Source organism: Peromyscus californicus, unplaced genomic scaffold, assembly GCF_007827085.1.
Source record: "Peromyscus californicus insignis strain IS unplaced genomic scaffold, ASM782708v3 Scaffold_23__1_contigs__length_62951481, whole genome shotgun sequence".
Lineage (NCBI taxonomy): Eukaryota > Metazoa > Chordata > Mammalia > Rodentia > Cricetidae > Peromyscus > Peromyscus californicus.
The window spans coordinates 19,399,813-19,417,398 of NW_026294534.1; the positions used below are offsets into that span (position 1 = coordinate 19,399,813).

The 17,586-nt window shown below is 47.3% G+C and overlaps 1 long non-coding RNA gene and 1 other non-coding gene across 2 annotated transcripts; one reads left to right on the forward strand and one right to left on the reverse strand.

Annotated features, from left to right (window-relative positions):
- Positions 1-305: 305 nt before the first annotated feature.
- LOC128118990 (uncharacterized) lies at positions 306-5,847 on the reverse strand. The gene is made up of 3 exons (XR_008221404.1): positions 5,592-5,847; positions 4,466-4,629; positions 306-965 (listed from the first exon to the last, which is right to left on the reverse strand). It is a non-coding gene; the product is annotated as an uncharacterized LOC128118990 (long non-coding RNA).
- Positions 5,848-16,900: 11,053 nt separating this feature from the next.
- LOC128119498 (U1 spliceosomal RNA) lies at positions 16,901-17,064 on the forward strand. The gene has a single exon (XR_008221536.1). It is a non-coding gene; the product is annotated as a U1 spliceosomal RNA (small nuclear RNA).
- Positions 17,065-17,586: the final 522 nt, after the last annotated feature.

A 17,586-nucleotide genomic window follows, 5' to 3' on the forward strand; every position in this document is an offset into this window, starting at 1 on the left:
TGAAATGCTATCTTCTAGACATCACGTGGCCGACACTGTCATGGACCCACTGCGCTATAGTTACCTGCACGAGGTCAAGCCAGCGAGATCAGTGAACATCCCTGCACACAGAACCAACTGGACCCAAGGGAGTTACAACATGAAAAGGAGGACACCTGAAATGGGGTGAGGGGTGCGTTAGGAGGTTCCTGAAGGGGAGCTGTGAGGGAAGAGTTGGGGGGCAAATATGATCAAAATACATTTTGTGCATGCATGAGACTGTGAAATAATAAATAAAAGATATTAAAAGTATTTTGGCACGCAGAAACAATTTTAAAGCTTTATTTAGACATCCAAATGGAATTTCTAATACTGCCTTGCAAATTAACACCACACTAACATGCCCACAGTTTAATTCCACTCCCCAGGTTCTTATTGAGTGTGCTATGAGCCAAGCTCTGGCTCAGCAGTAAGGGGAACACAGAAGCGACAATGTCACCACGTGACAGTTTGTTTGCGACAAGGTCTCACTCTGAAGTCCAGCCTGGCCTCCAATACACTGTATAGCTGAGGTTGGCCTTGAACTCTCTCCACCCTCCTCCTCCCACCTCCCAAAGGCTGCCATTACAGGTGTGCACAGCAGGGCTTAGATCGAGAAATAAATATGGCCCGTTCCAAACTTTGAAGGCTGGATGTTTATTGCACTGTGCTGCCTTGCTCAAATCCATCTTTAAAAGCCTGTGGCTTTCTGTGTTGACAGCGACAAATCTTTGTGTACTGGTGTAGGTTGGGGGGGTGGGGGTTAGTCAGTTTTCAATCGCTGTGATAAAATACCTGACATAAATTAGCTTATGAAGAAGAAGGATTTGGTTCCTAGTTTCAGAAGCTCTGGTCCATGGTCACTGGGCCCTGTCGCTTGGGCCTGCAGGGCTTGGTGTATCATGGCAGGAATGTACGACAGAGACAGCCTGGTTACTCTGTGGTAGCTGTGAAACAGAGAGAAAGGGGTTAGTTTCTCAGCATCCCCTCAAAGGGCACACCCTCAGGGACCTAAGTTCTTCCTACTAGGTCCCACCTCGGTGTTTCAGCCACCTTCCAGTAGCCCCACAGGCTAAAGACCAAGGCCTCAAGACGTGGGCTTTTAGGGAGCATGTCAGGTCCAAACTATAGCAAATGGGAATAGCTGTTGAAACCAACCCTGGATGTTGAGATTTTCCTAGTCAGGCCCAATATCTAAACAAAGGGACAGAGAGATGGCTCAGTGGTTAAGAGCATCCTGTCAAGCAGCTCACAACTGCCTGTAACTCCAGGTCCAAGGGACCCAACACCCTCTTCTGAGCACCACTGGGTACCTGACTATACAAGGTGCAGATACACTCACAGAGATGTACACACACACACACACACACACACACACACACACACACACACACACACACAAAATAAACCTTTTAAAAAAATCTAAGTGACATGTATCTTATAATGGAGCCCTGATGAACATGTAGTTCATACCTGTAACCCCAATACTGAGGAGGCTGAGGCAGGAGCATTCCCAAGAGTTCTAGGCCAGCCTGTGCTACACAAGGAGCTCTAGGGAAGCATGAGCCACAAAGTAAAAACCACACCTCGAAGAAAGAGAATATGAGTGCTCCAAAAGTCAGATGTCATTGAGTTGCCTAGGTTCTGCATATTTGCAAAAAAAAAAAAAAAGATAGGGACTGGGGTGCAACTCAGCGGTAGAGCACTTGCCTAGCACGTGTGAGTCCCTAGCAACAGTTTCTAGCATGAATATGCATGCATGTACACACACACACACACACACACACACACACACACACACACACACACGCACACAGTCAGCCTCTGTCTTGGTCTTATTCTATACCTCCCAACCCCTTTTCGTCTATCCTCAATTTAATAGCCAAAGAGAGCTTTGAATACCACAAGTTAGATCATGCCACTCTCTGGTTAGAAACCTCAGAGTAAAGGCCAAGGTCCCCATAGCGGCTTCTGAGGCCACGCATGATTCAACACCCAGCCCCTTCTCTAATTTCTCTTACCATGGTCTCCTCCGGTGGCTTGGCTGCCAGCCACATGGTCTCCTTGCTGTTCCTCAAACATGCTAGACACACTCAGACTCGGGGCCTTCTCTTCTCTTCTGAGTATCCACTTGACAACTGCTTTATTTCCTTCAAGTCTTTCTCCTCAGTGAGTCCTAGGCTGACCTCCTATTTATTACCTTGAGGAACGATTGCTTCTACTTCATACATTCCATTAATTACTATGCCGCCACACACGCACGCCCTCACCTACATGCTCACATAATACTATATAATTTGCCTCTGTGTTAGCCATCTTGTGACTGTTGCCCATGTCTCCCTCCCTATAAGAATCTATGCTCAGCTTGGGGAGGCCTGCAGAGGAAGGGGAGGAAGGATCGGAGGAACCAGAGGGGTCAGGGACACCAAGAGAACATGGCCCATGGAATCAATTGACCGGGACTCATGGGGGCCTGAAGAGATCAGGGAGCCTGTAGGGGTCTGACGTGGGTCCTCTGCATGTCTGTTATGACTGCATAGCTTGGTGTGCTTGTAGGATTCCTAACAGAGAGAGCAGGGACAGTCACTGATTCTTTTGCCCATTTATGAGGCCCTTTCCCTCCTACTGAGCTGTCTCATCCAGCCTTGACGTGAGGGTATGCAACTGGTCTTATCGTAGCATATTATGCTGTGTTTGATGGATTCCCTGGGAGGGCTACTCTTTTCTGAGGGAAGATGGAGAGGGCTTGCATCTGGGGGGAGAAAGGAGATGAGGAATAACGAACGTGGAGAGAAGAGAAACTGCAGTTGGGATGTAATATATGACAGAAAAATTTTTAAAAAAGACTTTATGCTCAGAAGGGCCAATATCTTTGTCCATTTAGTGGACTCACAAAAGCCTAGAGCTGGCACACAATGGGCACTTAATAAGTATATGCCAAATTGGACTGGATTGGATTACATCAGATTGATTTGCATCGTATTGAATTGTGCAACACGGTGGATGGCCCCTGCTTTTCCCTTTTTACACAGTTGATTAAGAGACCTAGAGACACCCATTAGTTTCAAGCCCTGAAGGGGCTCCTGGACAGCCTACAGCACTTGCCTAGGGAGATTCACGGTGCCGCTGTGGGTACCTAGGAAGAATCGGTTCAGGATGAAGGAGGACAGAGGACTTAAGCTACCTCTACCTCATCAATCGTACTCCGGTCCCTCGCACATGCCCGAACATTCCGGCTCCTGCTCACTTGCCATTGCCGTTCCGTGGGCTGTGGCACCCTTGCCTCCTTTTGCCCCCTTACCCTGACCCGTCTCACCCACCAGTGCTCAGCCCCAGCTGAGTGTGATATTCCTCAGCGGTTCGCTCGTTCCTTCCTTCCTCTCTCAGCCCTGTAGCGCCTACACAGTTTCAAACCAAGCCTTAAAGTAAAAACACATGAAAAAAAAAGTATATGGGGGCTGGAAGATGGCTCAGAAATTAGGAGCACATACTACTCTTTCAGAGGACCTGAGTTCTAATCCCAGCATGCACACGGGGTGACTCACTACTGCCTGTCACTCTTGCTCCAAAAGGGTTTGGCACCTCGGGCCTCTACAGCCAATGATGCTCATCTACGCAATCCCACACCCAGACCCACATACATATACTTTATTTAAAATAATAAAATAAATCTCTTTAAGGTGTGTATGTGCATTATTTACCCAGCTAGGAATTACACGTTTTGTTGCTTCTTTTCTGTAAATAGACACAAGCATGCTGCGGGCAGTGGCTTTAATGAGTTACCAGGCAAAGAAAAAGAGGAGCTATTCCAGGTGAGGTGATCCCTAGCATGAGAGGACAGAGGGAAGCAGGGAAGGGAAGAGAGAGAAAATTAAAGTATGTATGTATGTATGTATGTATGTATGTATGTATGTATGTATGTAACAGGGAATGGAAATAAGACCCAGACATCAGTATATTTCCCAACTTCCCCAAAGTGGCTTTGATGTGCAGCTGGGGTTAAGAACAACCAAAGGATTAGAAGAAACATGAAAACGTAAGGGGCAAGAGAAATAAGAGTGTGCAAGAAATTGGGAAATGGGCCTGAAGTACTACAGTCCACCTCACCTTCCTCTCCGTTTTATTCTTGGCAGAGGAAACTCTTCGGGTCAACATTGGACAGAAGCCACCATCCTCTTGCTCATGCTCTGAGGAGTAGCAAGAAGTCCGTTCAAAACGGAGCAGACCAACTAACTAACGCACCAGGAACTCCAGGCCACAGGAAGGTGCGGGCAAGTGGAGGGCTATTTCCAGCCACTGGAAACTATGTCGCAATCTCTCTCCTCGGCAGAGGCGTTACCTATCCGCTTACTCTCCAGTGCCTGCCAGCAGAGCCCGAGCGTGGTAGCTACATGAGGCCACTGTTTCAGAACAGCTTGGCTAACCCTCGCACCCCTCTTCCCTCTACCTGCTGTGAAACTGAGCAGAAGTCCAATGTCCTCCTTCCGAGTGGCAACTTGGTCCAAGTGCCCTGAAGCTCCGGCCAGCAACCTTAAGAACCGGGCAGTCTCCTAGATGACCCACAACGAGTCTCTGCACTCCGCTTTCCTCCTCTGGTCCCTTTCTCTGTGCCTATAACCCAGAGGGGACAGAGCATGTCGCCAAGCTGCTTTCCTTGTGAGACTTCAGGGGCTCCTACACACCTCCATCTCCCCGGCTACACACACACACACACACACACACACACACACACACACACACACACACACACACACACACACACTTTCCCTCTCACACACCAGACATCACTTTTCACCATATGCCCCTACCCGGAATGAAGCTGGGAACAACAGGGGCCTCTGGGGATGGAAAAGATGGAGATGAAGGTGTTCTGAGAACAGATTCTGCTTAGTTGGGAGTGGCAGGGCCAGGAAAGGAACATCAAAGAAAGTATGCTGGCATTCAGTGGCCGAAGACCAGGAGAAGGTATGCCAGGGGACCAGGGGGGTATGGAAAGGTGGCCTAGAGAACTGCTGACAATCCTCCAGATCTCATGGCTGCCAAGGGCACAAGTCAGGCTCTGGAGGCCACCTCCTTTCTACTTCCTCATTCCCCTCTGATCCTTGTGTGCAGAGTCACTGTCCGGCTTCCAGACGCTGACCATCCTGTGGCCTCTCAGCGCTGAAAGGGACCCTGGAAAAGCCCCGGGAATAGAGACCAGGGCGTAACAGGGAACGCACATCTACCCGGAGGTAACTCTAAACTCCAGTGGGCCAGAGGAGGGGGGTAAGGGAGAGGGGGTGAAGTTTTTCCACTTCCATTCGCAACTGTCAGGCGGGTGATTAATGACCAACAGGTTTGGAATCGCCTTTATTGCCGGATCAGTATTGTTGCCCGTGACAGCTAATGAGGTTGGACAGGCTTCTCCACACCGAGCTTTATGGAGCCCGCTCCCTCCCCTGCAGAGCTCACGAGCCTTGCCAGCTTTTGTGCGCTGGAATGTTCAAGCCCTACCCCCCCCCCGCCCCCCCCCTTCATTCCTCCAACACCACCTCCCCCTCCCCCAACTCCCCAACCACCATCCAGGACCTCACCCATCTACCAAGGAAGCTGGGTGGTGGGGCGCTGGCTTGTCCTGCTGGAGATACCCATCTGTGACGCCGCCTCAATCCCCAAGGCCTCTCCCCACCCACCCTGCAGCTTGAGCAGAAGGACTAGAAGGAGGGAGAGGAATGGAGACAAGCATCATAGCCTAGGCAGGGGCGGAAAAACAAGGCAAACGATTGTCTGAAGGCTCGCTCTGGACAGCTGCATCCGGGTCCATCACCCTTGACAACCACTCCGGTCAGCTGTAAATCTCAAGACTGATTTTACATACTTACCGTGTCAGTCTGCGATGTGTTACGGGGGAGGGGTGGGGTAGGGGGGGGTGAGGATGGAAGAGCAATCCGAGAAAGAAAGCTTAAAACCATTAATAAAGATTTCTGAAGTAGGGGGCCTGCTTCAGCTAGTACGTTGGGCACTGGCTTAGTAACATGAACAAGTCCTTGGGTACCACCCCAAGAACTGATGGGGGGAAGAAAAGAAAAAAATCAAAAACTATTTTAACCTTCCCCTTATGTAGATCCACAAAGCCAAGCTTAAGTTCAGAAATCAAGATGGCCCTCGTCTGAGGGTTAAGACGTTAAGGAAACACTGGTTTTCTTTTCTTCGCTCTTACAAATAATATTTACCTTTGTGCTAGTCCACATCTTGATATGGTTAAGCACATGCTTGCCTGTGGTTTAATATCTGAAGGAGTTGGAGCAGTGTAATAAGCAAACAGCTTAAGAGGGCCAGAAAGACCCCCTCAGCTTAAAAATCTATTACTTTTCAGTGTGATATAAATGCATTTTGCTTCTGCTTACAGCAATTTCCTAGTTTGCTCTTATTAAACCAGGAGACGGCTTAGCAGAGTTCTTGATTTATGAAACACATACTAGATTCATTAAAACCTTAAAAGATTTAATACATTTTATCAGGACGTTAAATCTGTGCAGGCTTTTTAAATCAAATACCTGCCATATTTCATTCCCCACGCCCTGCACACTTACTTAAGAACACTGAAATGTGGACTGACAAACATTATGAGTATTTCAGGCCTGATTTCCAAGTGCATTAAAGTCTTCCCTCCCAGGATTTACAGCCCAACCTCTCCCCAAGCTTGATCTTCCCAAGGAGCATGTGATTCGTCTCTTTGGAATTTGGTTCAGGAGGATGGGCTGGACGTATGTATTTCCTACGTCACACAAATGTACCATCTCACCCCATCACCAATCGGCAACTAGGGCTTCTCAACCTTCCTAATGCTGTGATCCTTTAATACAGTTCCTCATGTTGTGGTGATCCCCAACCATAAAATCAGTTTTGTTGTTACTTTGTAACTGTAATTTTGCTATTGTTATGAATCATAATATAAATATTTTTGGAGATGGAGGTTTGCCAAAGGGGTCACAACTCACAGATTGAAAACTGCCACCCTAGACAGTGGGTTCTGTTCTCTTGAGTTCTATAGGAACTCACCCTTCCCATCAGCCATCTTCCTCTCGAATTCCTCATGGGCTCTGTGGATTTGGATCTTCCATATGCCCCCAAAGGCAGTCACCAGCTTGGGGCGTGGGGAAACCATTGGGGCACTGGGCCTCATGGAAGTTAGGTCACTAGAGAAGTGCTCTCAGGAGGGTTAATAGAGCCCTGGTCCCTTGCTCTCCTCTCTCCTCTCTGGCTCCTTCCCAGTCAGCACGAGGCACATTAATCTCCCACCACACATCCCTGCCATGACATATTGTACCTACCAGACCAAAAGCAGTGTGGCAGCAATCACAGATGAAACCTCTGTCGCCACAAACCAAAATAAACCTTTGCTCTTTTGAGTTCTTTACCTTAGGTATTTTTTTATCACCGTGGTGGAAAGCTGACACGTTCCTTCCACGAACCCAGGCCCACGTCTCAGCCATTCTCAACTCTTGCGATATAGCCCACGAAAAGCCACAGCAGTACAACATATCATACTTGGGAAGCCTGCAAGAGGATGGCTTCTTGTTCTTAATCTCTCACTTGTATTTTTTTTTATTTTATTTTATAATTAATTTAATTTTACATATCAGCCACAGATTCCCCTGTCCTCCCTCCTCCCACACCCCAGCCTTCCCCCCAATCCTCCCCCCATTCCCACCTCCCCCAAGGCAAGGTCTCCCCTTTAATCCCAGCAATCCCTCACTTTTAAAACCTCACACTGGTGCGTCTCAGCTGGGACACGTCTGTGACAACACACAGGGGTGGAGACGAACATTTGGCAACACCTGAAACACATTTTCTGTCACAACTGGGTGAGGCAGAATGCTACTGGCCCCTAGAGATAGACAGAGCTCCCTCTCATCATCTTACACTACACAGGAGAGTTCCTTGCTCTATACTTGTCAGGAGGAGGGGAAGGGAGGGTTCTCTGTCCAGTGTCACTAGCTTCATGGATTATCGTGGCAGGGAGCAGGTCCACAGTGGGGCAAAGCTGCTCAGCTCATCATGGTGGTCAGGAGCAGCGAGTGCAAAGCCCCTCCTCCCAAATCCATTCATCTGTGAACCTGTCCGTGAGCTGAGTCATTGATTATATCAGAGCCTCCACAGTCCATTCACCTCCCAAAGGCCCCCACCTCTTGTAACTGAAAGTCTTCCTGTGTCCCGCCCAGTCCGCAGCTGCTCAGACCCAAGTAAACACACAGAGGCTTAATATTAATTAAAACTGCTCGGTCATTAGCTCAGGCCTGGCACTGACTAGCTCTTACACTTAAACTCGGCCCATTCTGTTCATCTATATGTCACCATGTGTTTCGTGGCTTTACCTGTGTGCCATTACATCCTGCTCCCTGGGCGGTGAGCTGATGTCTCCTGACTCAGCCTTCCACTTCCCAGAATTCTCCTTGTCTGCTTATCCCAACCCATACTTCCTGCCTGGCTACTGGCCAAACAGTTCTGGAGTAGGCTAGAAATTTTACTCAATGGTCAATGGATGGAGAAGAGCCCAGGCTATAAACGCATCCCCTCCGAGGTCCAGGACTGGATTTTTACTAAGAGTAGGTTGTGAGGGGTGTGGTACCCACATTGTTCTCAGAGATTTCCATGGAGAAGAAAGGGGATTTCCAAGGGTCAGAGAACTACTTCTTTTCTTCTCCGGTTCTGGGCATGGTCATGGTCAAATCTGCTAAACCGTAGCAAAACTACAGTTTGTAGCATCACTGATATGCCACCCAAATCCGACGAAAGCATGCTGGATTCACCCGGGCAGCTAGAATGTGTGATAGCTTGCTGGTCATTGGTGGGGGTACATGGCCACCAGCGTCTGGTTTTAACTTGTTCAAGTAGACCCTACAGCTGACACAGCACCAGGGCATCAGTGGTCTCAAGGCTCAGTCTAGCGTCACAGTCAAGCTGTAGCTTATAGCTGGTGCCTGTTTCAATGAATGTTTGTTGAATTAAACCAGATTTCTATCCTGATACCGTGACACGCTTCCAAGTTACAAGCGTACAGGAGAAAGTATTGGATTTGGAACTGAGAGATTCTGCCCAAGACCCCGAAGTATGCCTTAGATGCTTTGGGCAAAGAAGAATGTTAGGAAGAGCTTCAAAGACAACTAGGAGTTGGTGTAGCGGGCTGGAGAGATGGCTCAGAGGTTAAGAGCACCGACTGATCTTCCAGAGGTCCCGAGTTCAATTCCCAGCAACCACATGGTGGCGCACAACCATCCGTAATGAGATCTGGTGCCCTCTTCTGTATACATAATAAATAAATAAATCTTTAAAAAAAAAAGAGTTGGTGTAGCAACACACACACACACACACACACACACACACACACACACACATATCAAAAAAGCTGGAGGTGTAGGGAGGGGATCACATTCAAAAGTCTGTAGGATGAGATAAAAGATTTAAAGTTTTTTTTTTTTCTGTAGAGAACCTATTATCGCACGTTTAAGTATAAAAATATACAGTCATACCAGGTGGTGGTGGCGCATGCTTTTGATCCCAGCACTTGGGAGGCAGAGGCAGGTGGATCTCTGTGAGTTTGAGACCAGCCTGGTCTACAGAGTGAGTTCCAGGACAACCAGGGCTACACAGAGAAACCCTGTCTCTAAAAACCAAACAGTAATAATAATAATAATAATAATAATAATAATAATAATATAATAATAATAATTAAGAACAGTATTTTTGCAGTGCTAGGATACAGCCAGGGTCTCGTGCACACTAAGCATACCGACACTCAACCGGTAGCATCTAGATTTTCAACCCAAATCTTGACTTCGGGACTAAACATTCTGAAAGGTGACTTCTACTCTCTCTTTCAGAGCCTACAGAAAGAAATACCTAAATTGGACAAAACCTTTTTCTAGCAATTTCTACTTTTGTGATGTAAAAGAACTAAAGCAAAGACTGTGAGGGATCCCTGGCCCTTTGGAGTTCGGCTGGTGGTGACTTTTAAAATGAGCTCTAGTTGGGAAAGAGGTTGGCTCTCTCTTAGGAGAGGCACACTCACTTTGATAAGTGGATCAGCCATGTCGTACCCCAGAGATCGGAGAGGGGGATTTCTGGGAACAGCATTATGTCCTTTTCCTGTTTCTTACTGTTTTGATCTTGAGTGTCATCCAAAGACTGGTGTGCTGTGGCGTGGTCTAACCTGTGGTATTATCAGGCAGTGGTGGAAACTTCAGTAGGTGAGGCCTAGTAAAAGGAAGTTAGGTAACTGGAGACGCACCCTTGAAAGAGATAGGCCAGTGCCTTCATGCCTCCTCGACCTCACTTTCCCCATGCTATACAGGGCCACAACAGTCCCAAGGCCACAAAGCCAAGTGACCATGAAATGAAACTAGAAGCCAGAGTAAACTCCTTAGGTTAATGATCTCAGGAATTCTGTCACGGTGATGAAGGACGAACATACGGCTGCAATCTGCAGCTACAGGACTGAACAACACCGTGTACCCCATTCATGGGCTTAACGATGTAATGCTGGCGGTGTCCAGTCAAAAGACTTGCAATTTCTGGTCACCATCTACATTCCTGAAAGACTACATGTGAAATAATCGGTGTTCTGTGCCTGAGTCTGTGTACATATGTACGTGGATGTTTTAAGCTGAAACGTTTTCCATTTCATTTACTATAAATAATAATAATAATAATAAAATAATAGAGGGCTGGTGAGATGGCTCAGTGGGTAAAGGCACCTGCTATGCAAGCCCTGGTGACCTGAGTTCAATCCTGGGAACCCATGTAAAGGTGGAAGGAGAGAAATGACTCCACCAAGTTGTCCTCTGACCTTCATACATGAACCATGGTGTGAGCACACATGCATGCATCATGCACATGCAAATAATAACAACATTATTTTAAATAAAATTTGAAAAATGAACCAGAAGTCATTTGTATTCTGCTACTGCAATTCACAAGCTTTGGGATTGTGCTGGCTAGTTTTATATCAGCTGGACACAAGCTAAAGGCATCTGAGAGGAGGGAACCTTGAGTAAGAAAATACCTCCATAAAATGGGGCTGTAGGCAAGTCCGCAGGGCATTTTTTCTAATTAGTTATTGATGGGGGAGGGCCCAGTTCATTTTGCATGGTGCCACCACTAGGTGGTGGGCCTGGATTCTATAAGAAAGCAGGCTGGCCAGGCGGTGGTGGCGCACGCCTTTAATCCCAGCACTTGGGAGGCAGAGCCAGGCGGATCTCTGTGAGTTCGAGGCCAGCCTGGGCTACCAAGTGAGTCCCAGGAAAGGCGCAAAGCTACACAGAGAAACCCTGTCTTGAAAAACCAAAAAAAAAAAAAAAAAAAAGCAGGCTGAGTTCCAGGACAGCCAGAGTGGTTACACAGAGAAACCCTGTCTCAAAAAAAACCAAGAAAGAAAGAAAGAGAGAAAGAGAGAGAAAGAGAGGAAGAAAGAAAAGAAAGAAAGAGAGAGAGAGAAAGAGAGAGAGAGAGAGAGAGAGAGAGAGAGAGAGAGAGAGAAAGGAAGGAAGGAAGCAGGCTGAGTAAGCCATGAGGAGCAAGCCAGTAAGCAGCACTCCTCCACGGCCTGTGCATCAGCTCCTGCCTCCAGGTTCCTGCCCTGTTTGAGAGCCTGTCCTGACTTCCTTCCATGATAACCGTGACATGGAAGTGTAAGCTAAATAATCCCTTTCTTCCTCATGTTGCTTTAATCATGGTGTTTCATCACAGCAATAAAAACCCTAGGACAGGAGTCTTAGTCAGTCCCCGAACTTCTTTAAGTTTGTCTCCCTCTAACATGGAGTTTTAGGATTAACTTTAGGACTATGCAAAGTAAGAAAGCCTAAGTCTTCAGGCCTTATATAGAGACAATACTCAAAAATGCTTCATGAAATCTGTTTGGTAAACAATAGTATAATTGCCACGTCCTTTATCCCTTCTTCTGATAAAACATTCCATTTTTTAAAAAAGCTTTTGCATTAGTTTATTTGGTGTGCGAATGTGGGCGTGCAATATGTCACAACACACATCAGAAGCAAGAGGAGAGCTTGCAGGGGTCAGCTCTCTCCTTTCCCCATGTGTGTTTCAGGAACTGAACTCAGGCAGGCAGGCTTGGCAGCAAGTATCCTTCCCTGCTGAGCCGTCTCTCCGGGTCCAGAGACTTTATGTGGTTATTACTCAATACCACATAACTCTAAGCTTATCCCTCTCTCATCTTCTGTCACGTGAACAGTCTGAACCCACAAACACGCAAGGACATAAGAAACCTGCCACTTAAAAACCAGTACTTTATGAATCCCTCTACAAAGCACCACGTGTTGCGTTTTTCCTTAATCCTTGCAAGGATATTAGACGGCCTGTGATGTTATTACCTCCATTTTATGGACAAAGAAAATGAGACACAGATAGGGTAAGTCATTTTCCCAAGGCTGACATGGCTACTAAAAATGGAAGCCACGGTTAAAAGTCAGATGCTAAGGGGTGCTGGGTACCCGAGCTTAACTGCTACTCAGTGCTGCTGCAAGCTTCAGGAGACTGCCTTTTAAGCGTTTCGTTGAAGAAATCATCAAGCTTACCTGCTTGGGAACTTGGACACTGAGTCTTTTAATAAAGGGCTTTTCTGATAATCACAGACTGTCTTAGTTAGGGTTTCTATTGCTGTGAAGAGACACCATGACCACAGCAGCTGTTATAAAGGAAAACATTATTGGGGCTCCCTTACAGTTTCAGGTGGCTAGTCCGTTATCCTCATGGTGGGACGTGGCAGCATGCAGGCAGACGTGGTGCTGGAAAGACAGCTGAGAGGTCTACATCTGGATCAACAGGCAACAGGAAGTGAACTGTGTCCCCCACTGGGTGTGCCTGAGCATATGAGACCTCAAAGCCTGCCCTTGCAGTGACACACTTCCTCCAACAAGGCCACACCTCCTAATAGTGCCACTCCCTATAGGCCAAGCATTTGAGCTAGGTCCTCTGAATAGACTGTGTAGCTGGGTGTTCTTGTGGGACTCCTAGCAGTAGAAGTGTGGGGGGGGGTGTCTCTGACTCTTTTGCCTGCTCTTAGGTCCCTTTTCCTCCTAATGGGTTGCCTCCTCCAGCCTTGATATGAGGGTTTGTGCCTAGTCTTATTATAACTTGTTATGCCGTGTTCAGTTGATATCCCTGGAAGGCTTGTTCTTTTTGTTTGTTTGTTTTGAAGGGAAACGGAGGAGGAATGGGTCTGGGAGAGAGGGGAAGTGTGGGGAGGAGACTGGAAGGAATGGAGGAAAGGAAAACGGCAGTTGGGATGTATGAAATAAGAATAAGCCGGGCAGTGGTGGCGCACGCCTTTAATCCCAGCACTCGGGAGGCAGAGCCAGGCAGATCTCTGTGAGTTCGAGGCCAGCCTGGACGACCAAGTGAGTTCCAGGACAGGCGCAAAGCTACACAGAGAAACCCTGTCTCGAAAAACCAAAAAAAAAAAAAAAAAAAAGAAGAAGAAGAAAAGAAAAAATTTTTAAAGAAAGAAAGGGCAGGGGTGGTGGTGGGAGGAGGCAGGACAGGGGAATCTGTGGTTGATATGTAAAAACGAATAGAAAATCTCTTAATAGAAAGAAAAAACTTTAAAAAGGGGGGGGGGCTTTTTGGAGCTACTCAGTCATCTACTGCACCCCTCCACCCCCACCTTTAGAGGGCCACTCACAGTTCATCCCAGTGTTTAACAAGAAATTCCTAAATCACAATTAAGATTTTTGCTGGGCGGTGGTGGCTCACGCCTTTAATCCCAGCACTCGGGAGGCAGAGCCAGGCAGATCTCTGTGAGTTCGAGGCCAGCCTGGGCTACCAAGCGAGTTCCAGGAAAGGCACAAAGCTACACAGAGAAACCCTGTCTCGAAAAACAAAAAACAAAAAACAAAATTAAGATTTTATGCTGTAGAGTGGGCCTGTTCATCAGGTTGATAAGCCTCAGTATTTTCATTTTTCATATATATTCACTCAACTGTATTTTTCAGATTAAGGTCCCCTATGTAGCCCAGGTTTGCCTGTGCTATCAACCCCCTGCCTCATCGTACCAAATGCTGGGATTACAGGTGTGTGTCATCGTGACAGACTCACTCAACTATTATCACCAAGCACACCTAGTATGTGAGAATGAGATAACTTGCTGCTAGGATCAACCAAGAAATTGGCCACATGTGTCTGTCTGTGTGCTGGGTCAGAGGGGCACACATCCCTGGACAACACCATGCAACCCATTCATGGGTTTGACAATATAATGCTGGCACATCCCAACATAAACTCACCCAGAGAAAACCCAGGGAAAAGAAGTTGGCCCATCCCAAAGTCATGACTGAAAAATCTACACTTTCTATAAGAATACGTAAGAATTAAGTTTGTGGGGAGAAACAAAAATGAGAATTCAGACGACCTCAAACAGCTGAAGCCAGCTTTATTTAACGCCAGAGAGGTGCCTTCTCAAGTTCTGACCACACCCCTGGACAGGGCTCAGGATCCGGTCACTCAGTGAGCAGAGTTCAGGAGACTGCAGATAACATGCTTCAAGCTGGGGATTTTGTAGCTTAGGGGCAGTAGGAAGTGGGAATTCATTTGGGGCAGAATGGGGAGTTAGCTGGTTCCCTTAGACAAGCTGTTTTGGAAACTACAGGATCTGTTGTCTCCTTTTGCGAACACTAGGTGTCTGGGGCAGGGGGCATCTGCTTTTCTTCCACAGTCCCCAAACATCTGGCTTCCTGGAACTCTGAGCTAGGTTTCATGGCCTTGACTTGGGCATGGGATTGGGGGGGGGGGGGGGGTGTGTGCGGGGGAGGATCCTTTATTCCAGATCCCTTTTTTTTTTTTTTTAAGATTTCTTTATTTATTCCGCATACAGTATCCTGACTGCATGTTTGCTTGCACGCCAGAAGAGGGCGCCAGATCTCATTATAGATGGTTGTGAGCCATCGTGTGGTTGCTGGGAATTGAACTCAGGACCTCTGGAAGAGCAGCCAGTGCCCTTAACCTCTGAGCCATCTCTCCAGCCCTCCACACCCTTTCTATATAAATGATAGAGATGTCATTTTTCTGTCTAGCTACTTCCTCCTGGTTGTGGGGAGTTGGGGGGGGGCAGTGATTCTAGGGGCTCCGAGTCTGGAATGACTCTACTCTAAAAGAAGTATTGCTTTGGTTTGGTCTTGTGGGATAGTCCAAGTGACAGCAGTGAGGTGACCCAAGAGGAGCTTCTGTGAAAGGTTTAAAAGACAAGGCGAAAGTGTGAGCATGAAGAGGGGTCGAGAGGAAGAGGCGGATGTGGGAGGAGCCAGGATGGGAGGACTCAGGAGCCAACCAGAGGATGAGACTCACAGTTGGAGTTTTAGTACCTGGTCCCTGAGCCTTTGGGCCCCCATCCCTAACGAACTTTGATTTGCTGATGTAAAAGCAGCAGCCTTGTTCCTACAGGGACAGTGTGAACCCCTCTGTGGGCTGCGTTACTGAGGTCCAGCCCTCAGCGCAGCAGCCAGAGGCAAATTGATTATGAATGGCGGTCATCTGACAGCCGAGTTAAGCAGCTTAGACTTTCAGGACCCAAGGACAAACCTGGAATGATCAGGCGGAATGGCCCCTCTGCAACAGTGGTTCTCAACCTGTGGGTTGCGACCCCTTGGGGGGGGGGGTGTCAAAAGACCCACCCACAGAGGTCGAATATCAGATATCCTGCATATCAGATATTTACATTACAATTCATAATAGTAGCAAAATTACAGGTATGAAATGGCCACAAAATAATTTTACGGTTGGAGGTCACCACAACATGAGGAACTGTTTTTAAGGGTCACAGCATTAGGAAGGTTGAGAACCTCTGATCTACAAGGATAGGCTGTTATTTGGATGTGTGGTCAGACATAAATTATTTTTTTTTAAACAAAGCAAATAGCTGGGTGGTGGATGAGACACAAACCCCGTCAGGAGTAAGTTGCATGCTGGCCTCAATGCAGGAGAAGGATGGGTGGGGAAATAAGACTTGCCAGTCTGCTGCTCCTGTTCCCAGTTGTTCAGGCTGGACCAGTGAAACCTCCTCCTTATCTACAGGGAAGATGGATCACTCCTTGTCTCTCACATGACAGAGGGATGGATTCTCTTTCCCAGTGGGGGATCTTGGAGTCTGTATCCACATTCTAAATAACTCGAGCAATGGAGAGGTAAATAACAATTACTCTGCACTCAGTGTTTCCCAAACTGACATATGATGGTGCCACCAACAGAGGCATCTTGTACCTAAGCCTACTGACTGGCATGGGACCTGCATGCTCGTTGAAATTGGCCATGCCTTTATCCCGGTCTTCACGTTTCCTCCTCTTAGCAAAGCTGATCTCAGGGCCAAGAACTCAATACCTGATTTTCTCTGAGGAATCCTCAGGGGAGTTCCACGTAAATATAACGCTCTACCAAAGGGCGAGTCGGCGCAGCAGGCTGAACCATGAACACTCATTCAAACACTAAGTCACAGTGTCATCCCGTGGATCCACCACACACACCGGGGTAAGGAGAACAACCCTGCCTGAGGAAGAAGGTATGTGGACTGCAAAACTTCACCAGCCCCTTTGAGTGTCCCTTCCAGGGGACTCAAAAGGGACATTTGGAGACAGGGCCAATAGTGCTCCTTCTTCCCTTTGGGCTCATGTTACTGTTGAGTCTAGTGCTTTCCAGAGGGCTAGCCACCACAGCTTCCTAGGAATGGATTCACAAAAATGAACTTAGCCCCCTGGCTGTCCTGGAACTTGCTCTGTAGACCAGGCTGGCCTCGAACCTGGAGATCCTCCTGCCTCTGGCTCATGAATGCTGGGATTAAAGGCGTGCACCACCACTGCTCAGTTTAAGCAAGCTCATTTTTATCATAAAGAATATAATCATACTTACCTGGCAGGGGAGATACCATGATCACGAAGGTGGTTTTCCCAGGGTGAGGCTTATCCATTGCACTCCGGATGTGCTGACCCCTGCGATTTCCCCAAATGCGGGAAACTCGACTGCATAATTTGTGGTAGTGGGAGACTGCGTTCGCGCTCTCCCCTGAGGGGGGAAAAAAAGAATATAATCATAGGGAAGAACAGACAAGATGGTTTTCATAAGGATAAAGATGGAGTGGGGGGTGTGGCTCAGCAGTTAAGAGAACCAGCTGCTCTTCAGAGGACCCAGGTTCAATTCCCAACACCCACAGAGTGACTCAAAGCTGTCTGTAGCTCCAGCTCCAAAGGATCTGGCTTCCTCCTCCGGCCTCCATGGGCACTGCATGCATATAGTGTGTAGACATTCATGCTGACAATATACCCATACACATAAAATAAAAATATTTTAAAATAAAAACATGTATAGCCAATCATTACCATAGCTACTGTTGTGACTCAGTTTCTCCAAAGGGTTAAATCTTAACGACACTAATAAAGACATAAGTGATTAGACATACATTTTAAAGTCAGTTTTTGTCAACATGGACAGAGTACCATCACTTTAAGAATTAACAAACTTGTCTCAAGACATCCTCTGCAAACCTTGTGGAACTTATTTGGACTTTTTGTGACTTGGTTTTAAACTTTT